Source organism: Cherax quadricarinatus, chromosome 65 (genome assembly GCF_038502225.1).
Source record: "Cherax quadricarinatus isolate ZL_2023a chromosome 65, ASM3850222v1, whole genome shotgun sequence".
Classification (NCBI taxonomy): domain Eukaryota; kingdom Metazoa; phylum Arthropoda; class Malacostraca; order Decapoda; family Parastacidae; genus Cherax; species Cherax quadricarinatus.
Genome location: NC_091356.1, coordinates 2,790,372 through 2,810,298, shown reverse-complemented (window position 1 = coordinate 2,810,298; position 19,927 = coordinate 2,790,372). Strand labels below are relative to the sequence as shown.

The following is a 19,927-nucleotide window of genomic DNA, read 5'->3' as shown; positions in this document are numbered from 1 at the left end:
TTATATTCTATGTGAACATTTATTAATAAACAAAATACATTTACAGAAAAAAACATAAGTTATAAAAACATAGAGGTATATATATATATATATATATATATATATATATATATATATATATATATATATATATATATATATATATATATATATATATATATATATATATATATATGTATATATATATATATGTATATATATATATATATATATATATATATATATATATATATATATATATATATATATATATATATATATATATATATATATAAATATATATATATATATATATATATATATATATATATATATATATATATATATATATATATATATATATATATATATATATATATATATATATATATATATATATATATATTATTATCACACTGGCCGATTCCCACCAAGGCAGGGTGGCCCGAGAAAGAAAAACTTTCACCATCATTCACTCCATCACTGTCTTGCCAGAAGGGTGCTTTACACTACAGTTTTTAAACTGCATCATTAACACCCCTCCTTCAGAGTGCAGGCACTGTACTTCCCATCTCCAGGACTCAAGTCCGGCCTGCCGGTTTCCCTGAACCCCTTCATGAATGTTACTTTGCTCACACTCCAACAGCACGTCAAGTATTAAAAACCATTTGTCTCCATTCACTCCTATCAAACACGCTCGCGCATGCCTGCTGGAAGTCCAAGCCCCTCGCACACAAAACCTCCTTTACCCCCTCCCTCCAACCTTTCCTAGGCCGACCCCTACCCCGCCTTCCTTCCACTACAGACTGATACACTCTTGAAGTTATTCTGTTTCACTCCATTCTCTCCACATATCCGAACCACCTCAACAACCCTTCCTCAGCCCTCTGGACAACAGTTTTGGTAATCCCGCACCTCCTCCTAACTTCCAAACTACGAATTCTCTGCATTATATTCACACCACACATTGCTCTCAGACATGACATCTCCACTGCCTCCAGCCTTCTCGTCGCTGCAACATTCATCACCCATGCTTCACACCCATATAAGAGCGTTGGTAAAACTATACTCTCATACATTCCCCTCTTTGCCTCCAAGGACAAAGTTCTTTGTCTCCAGAGACTCCTAAGTGCACCACTCACCCTTTTCCCCTCATCAATTCTATGATTCACCTCATCTTTCATAGACCCATCCGCTGACACGTCCACTCCCAAATATCTGAATACATTCACCTCCTCCATACTCTCTCCCTCCAATCTGATATCCAATCTTTCATCACCTAATCTTTTTGTTATCCTCATAACCTTACTCTTTCCTGTATTCACTTTCAATTTTCTTCTTTTGCACACCCTACCAAATTCATCCACCAATCTCTGCATCTTCTCTTCAGAATCTCCCAAGAGCACAGTGTCATCAGCAAAGAGCAACTGTGACAACTCCCACTTTATGTGTGATTCTTTATCTTTTAACTCCACGCCTCTTGCCAAGACCCTCGCATTTACTTCTCTTACTACCCCATCTATAAATATATTAAACAACCACGGTGACATCACACATCCTTGTCTAAGGCCTACTTTTACTGGGAAATAATTTCCCTCTTTCCTACAAACTCTAACTTGAGCCTCACTATCCTCGTAAAAACTCTTCACTGCTTTCAGTAACCTACCTCCTACACCATACACCTGCAACATCTGCCACATTGCCCCCCTATCCACCCTGTCATACGCCTTTTCCAAATCCATAAATGCCACAAAGACCTCTTTAGCCTTATCTAAATACTGTTCACTTATATGTATATATATATATATATATATATATATATATATATATATATATATATATATATATATATATATATATATATATATTATATATATATATATAAATGTATATATATATATATACATATATACGTCGTGCCGAATAGGCAGAACTTGCGAACTTGGCTTAAATAGCAACGCTCATCTTGCCATATAGGACAAGTGAAAATTTGTGCATGCAATAATTTCGCCAAAATCATTCTGAACCTAACGAAAAAAATATATTTCAATGTGTTTGTTTAGTATAAAATTATTGTAAACAAATCTAAAATATATTTAGTTGGGTTAGGCTCAAATAAATTGTTCTTGTTATAATAAGGTTAGGTAAGTTTTCTAGGATTCTTTTGGAGCAAAATTAAAAAATTTTACATTAACATTAATGAAAAAAATATATCTTTAAACTTATAAGAGAAAATTTTAGAAAAGACTTAATTTTAAATGAGTTCTTGCTAATTGACCAGTTTTACATATTCGGCACGACATATATATATTTTTTTTAATTATTTTTTTTATTATCACACTGCCCGATTCCCACCAAGGCAGGGTGGCCCGAAAAAGAAAAACTTTCACCATCATTCACTCCATCACTGTCTTGCCAGAAGGGTGCTTTACACTACAGTTTTTAAACTGCAACATTAACACCCCTCCTTCTTTTTGTCTCATAAACACGCTAGATAACAGGGATATCTTGCTACTCCGACTTACACTTTGGTCACACTTCACAGACACGTACATGCATATATGTATACATACATCTAGGTTTTTCTCCTTTTTCTAAATAGCTCTTGTTCTTCTTTATTTCTTCTATTGTCCATGGGGAAGTGGAAAAGAATCTTTCCTCCGTAAGCCATGCGTGTCGTATGAGATGACTAAAATGCCGGGAGCAATGGGCTAGTAACCCCTTATCCTGTAGACATTTACTAAAAAAGAGAAGAAGAAAACTTTTATATATATATATATATATATATATATATATATATATATATATATATATATATATATATATATATATATACATATATATATATATATATATATATATATATATATATATATATATATATATATATATACATATATATATATATATATATATATATATATATATATATATATATATATATATATATATATATATATATATATATATATATATATATATATATATGTGTGTATTATATATATGCAATAAGATCACAGTAAACAGGTGATTTCAAAATATGCAAAACAACCACTCTGAAAGAATAGAGAAATTCCAAGCGCTTTCGTGACTACTCACATTATCAAGGAACTATGAAAGTGAAGAACGAACGAACGAACGAAAGTTCGTTCTTCACTTTCATAGTTCCTTGATAATGTGAGTAGTCACGAAAGCGCTTGGAATTTCTCTATTCTTTCAGAGTGGTTGTTTTGCATATTTTGAAATCACCTGTTTACTGTGATCTTATTGCATATATATAATACACACACACATATATATATATATATATATATATATATATATATATATATATATATATATATATATATATATATATATATATATATATATATATATATATATATATATATATATATATATAAGGGGTCGGCCAGCACCTCACTATCAGATCCCACAACGGTTAAACACGTGACGCGCGGCGAGCCAACTTGGATAGGTCCTTTGCAAAACTCACCCCCAAGCTATTTATTTGTCCAGTGTATTATTAAATTCTACCCAAATTCTATTAATTATAAATGGATCTAATTTATATAAACCAAAGGAAATATTCATATTATTGTCAAAACTGCTTTTTATGAAACAAGATTCAATTATATTCCTGTCGACCATGGACTTGCTTGATACTACTTTCTCAACTTTTTGAAAATCAATTGGATGGTTGAAATCTCTTACCTGAATAAATAGAGCATTGGAATCTTGTCCAGTTCTAATGCTATATTTATGTTGTTTTAATCTTAGTTCGAGATTTTTACCAGTTTGACCGTAATAAACTTTATTGCAAATTTTACAAGGAATCTTATAGACACATCCATCAGCATTTTGGGGGGAATTCTTAATCAAAAGTTTTTTTACTGTATCAAGATTTTTGAATACAACTTTAATATTAAAAGTCTTAAGAAGAGAAGGCATATCAACCAAGTTTTCATGGTAAGGGAGAACCAACATATTTTTAGTTGAATAAGGCTGGTTGCCCTTTTTTGGATTATAAAAAGTGTTCCTAGCAACTTTAAAAGATTTATCAATTACATTTCTTGGGTATTTTAAATCATTACCGATTTCATAAATTTTGGATATTTCCTCATCTATGAACTCAGGACTACAAATTCGTAAAGCTCTCAAAAACATTGATGAGAAAACAGACAGTTTGACTCTATCTTGATGCGAGGAATAATAGTGGACATAGGAACAGTTATTTGTAGGTTTTCTGTAAATTTTAAATTTGAATTCATTATTACCCTTAATAATTAAAACATCTAGAAAAGGCAATGAGTTATTTTCTTCAAACTCAACAGTAAAGTTTATAGAATGGGCTAAGCTATTTAATTTTCCAAGGAAATGGTGTATATCTACATTTTTGGGCATAAGACACAAAATATCATCAACATATCTGAACCATTTAGCTCTATTAGGGAGGATTGTGTTAAGCAACCTTGTTTCAAAAAATTCCATGTATAGGTTACTAAGAACAGGTGAAAGAGGATTTCCCATTGCCATTCTTTCAGAGTGGTTGTTTTGCATATTATATATATATATATATATATATATATATATATATATATATATATATATATATATATATATATATATATATATATATATATATATATATATATATATATATATTTGTGTGTGTGTGTGTGTAACGAAGCCTTACGGGTGCTCAGTAATTACCCACATGGAAAGAGAAACACGGTTTTACTGTCTCCATGTGGGTTGTTACCAAACACTGACAAGTGTTCATTACGTTTTTATTGCTTGTACACTCGCACACACATGCACAAGCACTCACTCACACACATACACACACACACACACACACACACACACACACACACACACACACACACACACACACACACACATACATATATATATATATATATATATATATATATATATATATATATATATATATATATATATATATATATATATATATATATATATATACATAGATACACTATGTGCATATCACAGTAAACAGGTCATATCACAACATATATTTATATGCTCTCCAATGCCTCAGGAAAGGACAAAGCTCGTCTCCTGGCAGTGAAGGCACCACACTCATGAGATTTCCTGTTAGCTGTTCCCAATTCCTCCTTGAGCACTGGACTAGACCCACAGGCCATTCGGATTGGTGTTGCTCTTCGCCTAGCCGCCCCCATCCTCACTGAACATAGGTGTATTTGCGGCAGGGCGACAGCTGATCAATTCGGACTTCATGGTTTCTTGTGTCACACAGCAGAAAGGAAGTATGCCAGTCATGAGAAGGTCAATGACATCATAAAGAGAAGCCTCGCCACAGCCCATTGCCCAGCTCAACGGGAACCCCAAGTGCAGTGGTCTGACGGAAGTCTAAAGCGTCCTGATGGAGCCACTATGCTACCTTGGAAGGATGGAAAGCAGATTGCCTGGGACTACACATGTGCCGCCACATTGGCAGACACCTACTTGCCATACTCCGTAGTGGAAGGGGGTGGAGCTGCCAGCCACAGGGAGACCCAGAAGATCCGCAAATATGAAGACCTTCCCCCTTGCTACAACTTCATCCCAATAGGGTCGGAGACCCTTGGAGCATGGGGCAAGTGTGCTCTAAAGTTCCTAATAGAGCTGGGTGAAAAGCTCATCATAGAAACCAAGGACCACAGGGCGACCAGCTTCATCTTTCAGAGACTCAGTGTTGCGATCCAGAGAGGAAATGCCTGCAGCATTCTGGGCACGCGGCCCACCGCCGGGGAGCTGGACGAAGTATTCTAGATGTAGCTCTGAGTTACCTATGTTGTTTTACTTTCTATCGTATTTTTGTGAATGTTTTGTCCATATATATATATATATATATATATATATATATATATATATATATATATATATATATATATATATATATATATATATATATATATATGTATGTATATATACATATATATATATATATATATATATATATATATATATATATATATATATATATATATATATATATATATATATATATATATATATATATATATATCAAACCGGCCGTTTCCCACCAAAAGGGGTGTAGTATTGGTGCAAGATGTACTCTCAATCACACATCAACGGCGTACCCTGGCTCCTTGCATCAATGATATACCCTCAGATCACACATCAAGAACGTACCTTGGCTTCTTGCATCAATGATATACCCCCAGATCACACATAAAGAGCGTACCTTGGCTTCTTGCATCAATGATATACCCTCAGATCACACATGAAGAGCGTACCTTGGCTTCTTGCATCAATGATATACCCTCAGATTACACATCAAGAGCCTACCTTGGCTTCTTGCATCAATGATATACCCTCAGATCACACATCAAGAGCGTACCTTGGCTTTTTGCATCAATGTTATACCCTCAGATCACACATCAAGAGCGTACATTGGCTTCTTGCATCAATGATATACCCTCAGATCACACATCAAGAGCGTACCTTGGCTTCTTGCATCAATGATATACCCTCAGATCACACATCAACGGTGTACCCTGGCTCCTTGCATCAATGATATACCCTCAGATCACACATCAACGGCGTACCCTGGCTCCTTGCATCAATGATATACCCTCAGATCACACATCAACGGTGTACCCTGGCTCCTTGCATCAATGATATACCCTCAGATGACACATCAACGGCGTACCCTGGCTCCTTGCATCAATGATATACCCTCAAATCACACATCAACGGCGTACCCTGGCTCCTTGCATCAATGATATACCCTCAGATCACACATCAAGAACGTACCTTGGCTTCTTGCATCAATGATATACCCCCAGATCACACATAAAGAGCGTACCTTGGCTTCTTGCATCAATGATATACCCTCAGATCACACATGAAGAGCGTACCTTGGCTTCTTGCATCAATGATATACCCTCAGATTACACATCAAGAGCCTACCTTGGCTTCTTGCATCAATGATATACCCTCAGATCACACATCAAGAGCGTACCTTGGCTTTTTGCATCAATGTTATACCCTCAGATCACACATCAAGAGCGTACATTGGCTTCTTGCATCAATGATATACCCTCAGATCACACATCAACGGTGTACCCTGGCTCCTTGCATCAATGATATACCCTCAGATCACACATCAACGGCGTACCCTGGCTCCTTGCATCAATGATATACCCTCAAATCACACATCAACGGCGTACCCTGGCTCCTTGCATCAATGTTATATCCTCAGATCACATATCAAGAGCGTACCCTGGCTCCTTGCATCAATGATATACCCTCAGATCACACATCAAGAGCGTACCTTTGCTTCTTGCATCAATGATATACCCTCAGATCACACATCAAGAGCGCACCTTTGCTTCTTGCATCAATGTTATACCCTCAGATCACACATCAAGAGCGTACCTTGGCTTCTTGCATCAATGATATACCCTCAGATCACACATCAAGAGCGTACCTTTGCTTCTTGCATCAATGATATACCCTTAGGTCACACATCAAGAGCGTACCTTGGCTTCTTGCATCAATGATATACCCTCAGATCACACATCAAGAGCATACCTTGGCTTCTTGCATCAATGATATACCCTCAGATCACACATCAAGAGCGTACCCTGGCTCCTTGCATCAATGATATACCCTCAGATCACACATCAAGATCCTACCTTGGCTTCTTGCATCAATGATATACCCTCGGATCACACATCAAGAGCCTACCTTGGCTTCTTGCATCAATGATATACCCTCAGATCACACATCAAGAGCCTACCTTGGCTTCTTGCATCAATGATATACCCTCTGATCACTCATCAAGAGCCTACCTTGGCTTCTTGCATCAATGATATACTCTCAGATCACACATCAAGAGCGTACCTTGGCTTCTTGCATCAATGATATACCCTCATATCACACATCAAGAGCGTACCTTAGGTTCTTGCATCAATTATATACCCTCAGATCACACATCAAGAGCGTACCTTGGCTTTTTGCATCAATGATATACCCTCAGATCACACATCAAGAGCCTACCTTGGCTTCTTGCATCAATGATATACCCTCTGATCACACATCAAGAGTGTACCTTTGCTTCTTGCATCAATGATATACCCTCAGATCACACATCAAGAGCGCACCTTGGCTTTTTGCATCAATGATATACCCTCAGATCACACATCAAGAGCCTACCTTGGCTTCTTGCATCAATGATATACCCTCTGATCACACATCAAGAGTGTACCTTTGCTTCTTGCATCAATGATATACCCTCAGATCACACATCAAGAGCGCACCTTGGCTTTTTGCATCAATGATATACCCTCAGATCACACATCAAGAGCCTACCTTGGCTTCTTGCATCAATGATATACCCTCAGATCACACATCAAGAGCGTACTCTGGCTCCTTGCATCAATGATATACCCTCAGATTACACATCAAGAGCCTACCTTGGCTTCTTGCATCAATGATATACCCTCAGATCACACATCAAGAGCCTACCTTGGCTTCTTGTATCAATGATATACCCTCAGATCACACATCAAGAGCCTACCTTGTCTTCTTTCATCAATGATATACCCTCAGATCATACATCAAGAGCCTACCTTGGCTTCTTGCATCAATGATATACCCTCAGATCACACATCAACGGCGTACCCTTGCTCCTTGCATCAATGATATACCCTCAGATCACACATCAACGGCGTACCCTGGCTCCTTGCATCAATGATATACCCTCAGATCACACATCAACGGCGTACCCTGGCTCCTTGCATCAATGATATACCCTCAGATCACACATCAACGGCGTACCCTGGCTCCTTGCATCAATGATATACCCTCAGATCACACATCAACGGCGTACCCTGGCTCCTTGCATCAATGATATACCCTCAGATCACACATCAACGGCGTACCCTGGCTCCTTGCATCAATGATATACCCTCAGATCACACATCAACGGCGTACCCTGGCTCCTTGCATCAATGATATACCCTCAGATCACACATCAACGGCGTACCCTGGCTCCTTGCATCAATGATATACCCTCAGATCACACATCAACGGCGTACCCTGGCTCCTTGCATCAATGATATACCCTCAGATCACACATCAAGAGCGTACCCTGGCTTCTTGCTTCGCTGCCCGACATCAAGACAAGCTTCCTGGACTCGTTACAAAGACTGATCTTCGCTCGTTCACTGCAGTAATTACACTCCTTGAAACGTGACTTCTAACTGCTTGTTACACCCCAGCCATCAATTAGTCTCCCATTCACCTTTCCTACTCTTGATGCTGGCACAAGGCTTTTGCTCCGAGGAAGTGGAACCACCCTACATTTCCTCAGATCGAAACAGATTACCTCCATTTGATAATCACTGTTTCTCAACCGTACGAGTTTAGCGAGCAGCCCGAGCTAAAACCAGGCCATTCGTCTCCGCCGAGTTCCAGCTCCTGGGCTCCTAAATTAATGTTTGTAGCCCAAAGGAAATATATCCTTGGAGGAAATTGAAGGACATATTTATCAGAACACGTTTCGCTCCTGAGGCCTTGATCAAAGGTCCCGAGACAAAAGTTCTTCAGTCGTTGTGTTCTAGTGTTTGTTCACGTCTTCCCAGATCATGAATATTCTTGTTCCTTCAAGACATTTATGTTTGTAGCTTAAATAACACATTTTTGTACCCAGAGGGAATATATTCTAGCTGTTAATTAAGGCATCATTGACCTGATGAAACTCTGTAATAAAAGCTGGCTCTACCAAGGTTTTTTCTTTAATAAAAGCTGGCTCTACCAAGGTTTTTTCTTTAATAAAAGCTGGTTTTACAACCCTGTTTTCTTTAATAAAAGCTGGCTCTACCACGGACTTTTAAATAAAAGCTGGAGGCCTGGTCACAGACCGGGCCTCGGGGGCGTTGATCCCAGGAACTCTCTCCAGGTAAACTCCAGGTAAACCACGGACTTTTAAATAAAAGTTGGCTCTACCACGGGTTTTTAAGTAAAAGTTGGCTCTACCACGGACTTTTAAATAAAAGCTGGCTCTACCACGTGTTTTTAAGTAAAAGTTGGCTCTACCACGGACTTTTAAATAAAAGCTGGCTCTACCACGGTCTTTTAAATAAAAGCTGGCTCTACCACGGTCTTTTAAATAAAAGCTGGCTCTACCACGGTCTTTTAAATAAAAGCTGGCTCTACCACGGACTTTTAAATAAAAGCTGGCTCTACCACGGTCTTTTAAATAAAAGCTGGCTCTACCACGGACTTTTAAATAAAAGCTGGCTCTACTACGGACTTGTCAATAAAGGCTGGCTCTACCACGGACTTGTCAATAAAAGCCGGCTCTACCACGGACTTGTCAATAAAAGCTGGCTCTACCACGGACTTGTCAATAAAAGCCGGCTCTACCACGGACTTGTCAATAAAAGCTGGCTCTACCAAGGACTTGTCAATAAAAGCCGGCTCTACCACGGACTTGTCAATAAAAGCCGGCTTTACCACGGACTTGTCAATAAAAGCTGGCTCTACCACGGACTTGTCAATAAAACCTGGCTCTACCACGGACTTGTCAATAAAAGCCGGCTCTACCACGGACTTGTCAATAAAAGCTGGCTCTACCACGGACTTGTCAATAAAAGCTGGCTCTACCACGGACTTGTCAATAAAAGCCGGCTCTACCACGGACTTGTCAATAAAAGCCGGCTCTACCACGGACTTTTCAATAAAAGCCGGCTCTACCACGGACTTGCCAATAAAAGCCGGCTCTACCACGGACTTGTCAATAAATGCCGGCTCTACCACGGACTTGTCAACAAAAGCTGGCTCTACCACGGACTTGTCAATAAAAGCCGGCTCTACCACGGACTTGTCAATGAAAGCTGGCTCTACCACGGACTTGTCAATAAAAGCTGGCTCTACCACGGACTTGTCAATAAAAGCCGGCTCTACCACGGACTTGTCAATAAAAGCTGGCTCTACCACGGACTTGTCAATAAAAGCTGGCTCTACCACGGACTTGTCAATAAAAGCTGGCTCTACCACGGACTTGTCAATAAAAGCTGGCTCTACCACGGACTTGTCAATAAAAGCCGGCTCTACCACGGACTTGTCAATAAAAGCTGGTTCTACCACGGACTTGTCAATAAAAGCTGGCTCTACCACGGACTTGTCAATAAAAGCTGGCTCTACCACGGACTTGTCAATAAAAGCTGGCTCTACCACGGACTTGTCAATAAAAGCTGGCTCTACCACGGACTTGTCAATAAAAGCTGGCTCTACCACGGACTTGTCAATAAAAGCTGGCTCTACCACGGACTTGTCAATTAAAGCTGGCTCTACCACGGACTTGTCAATAAAAGCCGGCTCTACCACGGACTTGTCAATAAAAGCCGGCTCTACCACGGACTTGTCAATAAAAGCCGGCTCTACCACGGACTTGTCAATAAAAGCCGGCTCTACCACGGACTTGTCAATAAAAGCCGGCTCTACCACGGACTTGTCAATAAAAGCCGGCTCTACCACGGATTTTCGAATAATCAATCCATGAACACAAGAAAGAATTCCTCAGGAGTTTCAACAACTCTTGAAACTTCTCAAAAAGAGAGAATTAATAAATATTACCAGACGAGACAGGTCAGATAGATGAATCTATATGTCATTCTGCCTACAACAGTGACCGTAAGACATTGCTGAACCAGCTGTCTCCGGGACGACCTTTCCAAATATACAAAGTCTTGTTATATCGTAAAGACCTATAAGACATACTGAAATATTTCAAAGCAATTTAAACAATGTTTTGAGGAAATTGTAACTAGCTGAGGAATTTTAAACGGGGAATTTCTTAACTCATCCTCCATATACGTTACCATGAGTGTAAAACTGAGTCAATAAAATTTCAGTATACGCCCCACGCTTCCTTTTTTTTTTTAATTTCGTTATTGTTGGGTTATAATGCGGAAATAATGTTAATATACGTCAAGGTACCCTGGAGTTTACCTGGAGAGGGTTTCGGGGGTCAACGCCCCCGCGGCTCGGTCTGAGACCAGGGTTCATGGTGTATCAGGGTCTGATCAACCATGCTGTTACTGCTGGCCTCACGCAAACTGACGTACGAACCACAGCCCGGTTGGTCAGGTACTGACCCATTGCACCAAACTTTAACATAAAAAATTGTTACCATCTAATCCAGTTTGTCAGTCAACCCGTATCCAAACTGTAAGTTTATTAATATTGTATTAGTCCTTTAGATGTACAAACGTTTTAGGGAATTCAAAGTTATATGTAAGTATAAAGCTGTGTAACTCACTAACACCTGACCTTAGTTCACACAGGACTGCACAGTCACCGTTCTCAGGAAGAAACTATGTCTCAAGAAGACATTGTGCACACACCAGCATCAGTCAGAGAATGTGTGCACACAACAGTGTGCACATATAAACTTGACTCACATAGGACAGAGTCCAAGAAACCCAATACACAATAATGTAAATTCTGTGTTTTTATGTGAAGCTGAGTGCAATAGAGACCGAACAACCCCTGGCCTGGTGGATAACGCTCTCGCTTCACAGGGCGAGAGTCCGGGTTTGAATCCCGGAGAGAGTAGAAATATTGGGCGTGTTTCCTTACACTGGTTGTCTATGTTCCCCATCAGTAAAATGGTACCTGGGTGTTAGTGGACTGGTGTGGGTCGCATCCTGGGACAAAATGACATAGTACTACATAGAAAGCTGCTTGTTATGCTCTGTATAATAAGTGGCTTTCTATGTAGTAGTATGTCATTGATTTCAGCTAGGCCTATATACCAAGAGAGCATGTAGGCCAGGATGAATTACAACAATTGGATATGCCTAATGTTGAAGACAGAGTTGAACAACTGAAGTTAAATCAAGTTGATAAAATTGCTCACAGACAGTGTCCAGAATATCTTTGCTGTCAGTTTTGTCAAGGTTGGGAACCGAAGCAATCATAGTACTAGAGGGAGAGAGCACAGCTTTATAGTACCCGCAGTCAGTGGCCAGGCTTCAAACACCGTTTATTGTACAACAATAAAGGAATGGAACAGACTACCTGCACATGTCAAAGCCAGCCAGCATGAACCAATTCAAGAAGAGAGCGAAAGGTACCTAATGAATGTAGCGACAGAAAGGGAGGAGAAAGATTTTTTTATTTTTTTTAGCTAACACACATGTAAATATAAATAACTCATTTTACCTTATTCCTAGTATATCTCCTTTATATTATAATAATAAGATATTATCTCCTTTATAGTATAATAATAAGGTATTAAAAGGACCCTAATGGAAGTAAGTCCCTTTGTCTGACTCTTTTGTGTTATCCCAGGTTCTCTACACATATACTGCTATGTATGATAATCTATGTAACTGTATTTGCGTATACCTGAATAAATTTACTCACGTACTTACTGGAAGCCGGTGATATCGTCTGTTTCCCAGAGGTTATCGTATATATTGTATATAACACATCTCTTGCATATAGTAGCATTATCAGGGGTCTTCATTATCCGCATTGGTTTATTTTGTGAGCTCATTTTCCTGATAGATAATCTTTTTTTTAAATTACGGTATCCCATATAGAGAGATTCCCGTTCAACCACACAGGTCAACCAACCCCTCAACCCTACGACACAAATCGATCAGAAATCCCAAACCCGCGACGATATGGATCAGTCACCCACCTCAATCTTGCTACACGGATCAGTCACCCACCTCAATCTTGCTACACGGATCAGTCACCCACCCCAACCACACGATGCAGATCGATTACCTCAAACATCTCTTCTTTTTCCATCGTTTTTCTTTGTATTGGACTAATGAAGCCAATGGCTGGCGAAACGTTTCCTCAAGAAAGATTCCTAAATGTTTCACAAATGTCTCGTTCTTCAACTTGTAAGTTTTCTAAGCCATTTATCATACTTGTAGCTGCAAGAAAATACCGGTACTTCTTTAAGATCTCGTATATATACACTGGCTCGCCTTCCCTTCGCCCCTCTATGTGACTAGGTAAAGATCTAGGCTGGACCGAAACGTCGTCAAAAGTTTCGGTCTCCTGTGTGCGGGTTATTTGTGTATTGTTCTTTTGTATTGTTCCTCTTTATTATTTATTTAACACTTAAGTACCAATGTAATGCTGAAGGGCTAAGACATGACTGTCTTGTGAAGCCATTGTGCTCCACTTGTCCGCCGTTGTATTGATCTATGTTTTTCCCATTCTGAAGTGGATTGAAAAAGCCTTTAATAAAGTTTCCCTGCGTTGTATACGTGACAGTTTTTGTAACACACTGGCCGTCTCCCTCCCAGGCAAGTGGAACAAAAACAAAAAGTGGAAACACATTTACCGTCATTCACTTAATAGCTGTCTTGCCAGAAGGGTGCTCACATTTCGGTTCAGGTGGCGTTTCAAAGTGCTACGTCCTCATCTCTCTTTCAGAATGCAGGCACTGTACTTTACACGTTTCTCCACACAGTGCATTGTTCAGTCCAATACAAAGCAGAAAGGAGTAAAGAGAGGAGGAGTTTGAGGTAATCAGTCCCTCCCTGAATCCCCTTCACAAATGTTACCTTGCTCACACTCCAACAGCACGTCACTTCGATAGGAATGAGTCTTCACTCATTCCTATCGAATGTGCTCACACAAACCTGTTAGACGTTGAAGCCCCTAGCACTCAAAACCTTCTTTACCCATTCTGTCCAATTCTTCCTTGGACGACCACTGCCAGTCTTTCCTTCCACCCCATATTTAAATACCTTTCTCCATGCCCAAACTACCTCACCAACCCCTATTCAGCTCTCTGAGTTACTTTTGGTAATCCCACACCATTTAATCTCCACGTCCGAATTCACTGCATTTATATCTGTGCCATTTATTCAGTTCTGTTGAGAGTACAACTTTCTGTCCAAGATTGATAATGGCGTGTAAATAGTAGGATTATGTGTGATTGGAAAGTTACGTTAAATGTGTTACGGATACATGACTTTAAAGAACGAGCAGATAATGAAAGAAAGGAGAAAAAAGTGAATATAAATACAGTGATAGAATAGGAATCTGAGAAATGGTGAAATTTAAGAAGTTGGAGAATAAATGATAGATGGCTTGATTTTTGACAGTTCTGACAGAGCATTTTTGTTTTTTTCCTCTTCTTTGTAATTCATCTGTGGATCTTTATCAATTAACAGAGTTTATATTACACACACGCGTGTGTGTGTATGTGTGTGTATTCACCTATTTGTGGTTGCAGGGGTCGAGTCTTAGCTCCTGGCCCCGCCTCTTCACCGGTTGCTACTGGGCCCTCTCTCTCCCTGCTCCATGAGCTTTATCAAACCTCGTCTTAAAACTATGTATGGTTCCCGCCTCCACTACGTCACTTTCTAGGTGTGTGCGTGTGTGTGTGTGTATGTGTGTGTGTGTGTGTGTGTGTGTGTGTGTGTGTGTGTGTGTGTGTGTGTGTGTGTGTGTGTGTGTGTGTGTGTGTGTGTGTGTGTGTGTGTGTGTGTGTGTGTGTGTGAAGAGCAAATTTTTTAAATCTAGGGCAAAATAAAAAATAATGCGGTATTTGAGTTAATAATTAAGCAAAATAAAATAATATTTATAATTCACAAGATAAAGACCGAGACACAAGTTGTAGAAGGAACATTTACTGGGAGAAAATATCCATAAGTTAGAGATTATTATGTTTCTCTTTACGCCGAGGTCTAACAAGTCATGACTTGACACGGCTGGCTCTCTCTCTCTCTCTCTCTCTCTCTCTCTCTCTCTCTCTCTCTCTCTCTCAGGTCATAACGTGACTAAGCTTTACAAAGAACGAAACATTTTTCAAATAAAAGCTTGATTTGCAGCTTATGTATCAGTCTTTGAATACGTCAGACAAACACCATTTCAACCTGTACACAACATGAAGTTTACAAGGGAGAGAAGCAGCAAGGTATCCTCATACACAAATAACCAGCACATAGGAGAGAGGAGCTTACCGCGATGTTTCGATCCGACTTAAACTATTTACTATGTGAGGGTTATTTTCGTATTGTTACAGTCACGGTATTGTGCCAATAGTTCTTTATAGTATCTTCATTCATTTTATAACCATGATTAATATATATATATATATATATATATATATATATATATATATATATATATATATATATATATATGTATACCCTCTTCTTTTAAGAGGGTACATTCGAGTACTTTCATACATGCCCAGCAGTTTATCTGTATTATTGGCAATGCGGGCAGTAAACGATCTCTGAACACAAGAGTACATGGGAAGAAAAGATAGCAGGGTATCTGCATTGAGGAACTGTATACTTCTACCTAGATTAAAGACTGTCGTGTGTTATGTTGGAGGCAACGATAGTAAACCAAATCTAATATAGCTGTGAGAATAGAACAGAATTCTGGACGCAAGAACACATGTGATTTAAAGCAGAGTTAGCTTTTGTTTCCAGTGTGTAACCCGCATACGGTATAGGGTGTAGCAGCACACTGCTGATGAATCCATCTGCAGAATTAACGCAAAATGTGTACTATCATCATTAATGATAATGAGTAGAAAAATATTTCAGTTTACCTTAAGGGGCATCATGTGCATTGTTTTGGGCATAGAAAAATAGTTAAGGATATATACAAAAAATAGCTTATATTTTCTTTGGTGAAAATGATATGTACAAGGTTGTATTATGGCATGTTGAATCATTCCTGAGAACCTCCCAGTCTAGAGGCTCTGTATGAGTCTCATGCTTCTAGCTATTTCCTGTCGATAATAATAATAATAATAATAATAATAATAATAATAATAATAATAATAATAATAATAATAATAATAATAATAATAATAAATATCAATAATAATGTAATATTTGTAAGTGAAAGGCTTGTTGCATAAAATGAAAAATTCCTTAGAAAAACACTTTTCTGACACTAATATGAAATATTCTTTTAAATTTTCATTTGTTTTTAATTCATTTATTTTAGTTGTTGATCACTGAGACAAGACTGTAGAATAAACATGTATATTTGCCCCAAAAAATACGTGTTATTATTACCTATGTGTAAGCTATGTTCTTTCACACGAATATGATTTGTATGTTTATATGTTTAACCTTTTATATTTCCCTTCATTTAATAAGTTATCTCTATGGCACGAATTTCACATATGTATGTTCGTCAGCAAATAACTCAGTTCTCTTAATTTTAAATCCATCTTCAGGGCAATAATGTGAAGTATATTTTTATTTATTAGTTCAAATACATTTTTTTCCGTGAAAAAATGCAAGTAAAATATTTTGATGTTAAATACTCTGACTTTGTTCTGGATAGCATTTCCAGAACTAAGAATCAGATTAAACTTCTTCAATAATTCCGCCACTCAGCTTTCTGGTCTACTTCACTCCCACCTTTAATTATACATGATCATTAATATGCCCTTCATTTTCTCTGGCACTGCATTTTTTTTATTTCCACCCAATCTAAGCCTTTACAAGAGTATAAGTTGCTCTTCCGGGGTAAGTTTTATTTTTTGGCCGATTCCCACCAAGGCAGGGTGGCCCGAAAAAGAAAAACTGTCATCATTCGCTCCATCACTGTCTTGCCAGAGGAGTATTTTACACTGCAGTTATAAAACTGCAACATTAACACCCCTCCTTCAGAGTGCAGACACTGTACTTCCCATCTCCAGGACTCAAGTCCGGCCTGCCGGTTTCCCTGAACCCCTTCATAAATGTTACTTTGCTCACACTCCAACAGCACGTCAAGTTTTAAAAACCATTTGTCTCCAATCACTCCTATCAAATACGCTCACGCATGCTTCCTGGAAGTCCAAGCCCCTCGCACACAAAATCTCCTTTACCCCCTCCCTCCAACCTTTCCTAGGCCGACCCCTACCCCGCCTTCCTTCCACTACAGACTGATACACTCTTGAAGTCATTCTGTTTCGTTCCATTCTCTCCACATGTCCGAACCACCTCAACAACCCTTCCTCAGCCCTCTGGACAACAGTTTTGGTAATCGCGCACCTCCTCCTAACTTCCAAACTTCGAATTCTCTGCATTATATTCACACCACACATTGCTCTCAGACATGACATCTCCACTGCCTCCAGCCTTCTCCTCGCTGCAACATTCATCACCCATGCTTCACACTCATATAAGAGCGTTAGTGTCATTAAACTAGCGTTTACCTCTCCCCTGGTTCCCCGCCTTAAAATATTTGTTAGTAGTACCCAGGTTTACCTACTGTTCATTACCCAGGCTTCTGACTATTCATTACCCAGGCTTGTCTACTATTCATTACCCAGGCTTGTGAGTATTCATTATCCAGGCTTGTGACTATTCATTACCCAGGCTTGTCTACTATTCATTACCCAGGCTTGTCTACTATTCATTACCTAGGCTTGTCTACTGTTCATTACCCAGGATTGTGACTATTCATTACCCAGGCTTGTGACTATTCCTTACCCAGGCTTGTCTACTATTCATTACCCAGGCTTGTGTACTATTCATTACCCAGACTTGTCTACTATTCATTACCCAGGCTTGTCTACTGTTCAATATTCAGGTTTGTCTGCTATTCAGTACTCAAGTTGTCTGCTATTCAGTACTCTGGCTTGTCTACTGTTCAGTACCCAGGCTTGTCTGTTGTTCTGTACCCAGGCTTGTCTGTTGTTCAGTACCCAGGCTTGCCTACTGTTCAGTACCGAAGGTTTGTCTACTGTTCAGTACCCAGGCTTGCCTACTGTTCAATACCCAGGTTAGCCTACTGTTCAGTACCCAGGCTTGTCTACTGTTCAGTACCCAGGCTTGCCTATTGTTCAATGCCCAGGCTAGCCTGCTGTTCAGTGCCCAGCCTTGTTACTGTTCAGTACCCAGGCTTGTCAACTGTTCAGTACCCAGGCTTGTTTTCTGTTCAGTACCCAGGCTTGTCTACTGTTCAGTACCCAGGCTTGTCTACTGTACAGTACCCAGGCTTGTCTACTGTTCAATACCCAGGCTTGTCTACTGTTCAGTACCCAGGCTTGCCTACTGTTCAGTACCCAGGCTTTCCTATTGTTCAGTACCCAGGCTTGTTTACTATTCAGTACCCAGGCTTGTCTGCTGTTCAGTACACAGGCTTGTCTACTGTGTACTACCCAGGATTGTCTACTGTTCAGTACCCAGGCTTGTCGACTGTTCAGTACCCAGGCTTGCCTACTGTTCAGTACCCAGGCTTGTCTACTGTTCAGTGCCCAGACTTGTCTACTGTTCAATACCCAGGCTTGTCTACTGTTCAGTACCCAGGCTTGTCTACTGTTCAGTACCCAGGCTTGTCTGCTGTTCAGTACCCAGGCTTGTCTACTGTTCAGTACAAAGGCTTGTCTACTGTTCAGTACCCAGGCTTGTCTACTGTTCAGTACCCAGGCTTGTCTACTGTTCAGTACCCAGGATTGTCTACTGTTCAGTACCCAAGCTTGTCTACTGTTCAGTACCCAGGATTGTTTACTGTTCAGTACCCAGGCTTGCCTACTGCTTAGTACCCAGGCTTGTCTACTGTTCAGTACCCAGGCTTGTCTACTGTTCAGTACCCAGGCTTGTCTACTGTTCAGTACCCAGGCTTGTCTACTGTTCAATACCCAGGCTTGTCTACTGTTCAGAACCCAGGCTTGTCTACTGTTCAGAACCCAGGCTTGTCTACTGTTCAGAACCCAGGCTTGTCTACTGTTCAGAACCAGGCTTGTCTACTGTTCAGAACCCAGGCTTGCCTACTGTTCAGAACCCAAGCTTGTCTACTGTTCAATGCCCAGGCTTGTATACTGTTCAGTAACCAGGCTTGTCTACTGTTCAGTAAACAGGCTTGTCTACTGTTCAGAACCCAGGCTTGTCTACTGTTCAGTACCCAGGCTTGTCTACTGTTCAATACCCAGGCTTGTCTACTGTTC

The 19,927-nt window shown here is 39.4% G+C and overlaps 1 protein-coding gene across 3 annotated transcripts in view; it reads right to left on the bottom strand.

Moving 5' to 3' along the window:
- LOC128700583 (protogenin-like) overlaps window positions 1–19,927 on the bottom strand; it is a 792,820-nt gene that overhangs the window by 247,769 nt on the left and 525,124 nt on the right. The window lies entirely within an intron of this gene.